The sequence below is a fragment of the Sinocyclocheilus rhinocerous genome, unplaced genomic scaffold (genome assembly GCF_001515625.1).
Source record: "Sinocyclocheilus rhinocerous isolate Xijiao unplaced genomic scaffold, SAMN03320098_v1.1 scaffold241, whole genome shotgun sequence".
Taxonomy (NCBI): domain Eukaryota; kingdom Metazoa; phylum Chordata; class Actinopteri; order Cypriniformes; family Cyprinidae; genus Sinocyclocheilus; species Sinocyclocheilus rhinocerous.
Window position 1 is genome coordinate 1,286,441 of NW_015659312.1, and position 484 is coordinate 1,286,924.

Here is a 484-nt window from a genome sequence, read left to right on the forward strand (position 1 = left end):
TCCCGGCTACTAGGCTATTGCATGTGAGGATCCTGCAGGTGGCCAATCGTTTATAGCCTTTTCTCACAGCAGCCAGAATAAGTAAATGTATCATTTTGATGGTGGATTGTAATCCACAAAGGATTATGTGTTTATGAAACACATGTGAAGGAAATTAAATTATATTCCAGTTTTAAATGTGCTTCTGGTTACAGATAGCCTGGGATTAGACAAGATTTGTATTATAAAGACAACCAGTAAGAAGGGAGCATAATTTGCTTTTTGGGTTAAAAGAATTCCTTAATATGAAATTCGAGTGGTATGACAATTAGAGATTAGACTGTACAGAGATTGAAATCTACTCGCTTACACACTATACTCATAGTCACGCAATGCTGATGTTGTTAACATTAACAATTTGAGAATAAAGTATGACAATAATAATAATTTGCACGGTTTGATGTGATATGAGCTAATTTAGATTAAATCACCATTGGTAGCGCGA

At 34.9% G+C, this 484-nt stretch overlaps 1 protein-coding gene across 1 annotated transcript in view; it reads left to right on the forward strand.

Annotated features, from left to right (window-relative positions):
- LOC107723577 (nuclear pore membrane glycoprotein 210-like) overlaps positions 1–484 on the forward strand; it is a 33,013-nt gene that overhangs the window by 13,081 nt on the left and 19,448 nt on the right. The window lies entirely within an intron of this gene.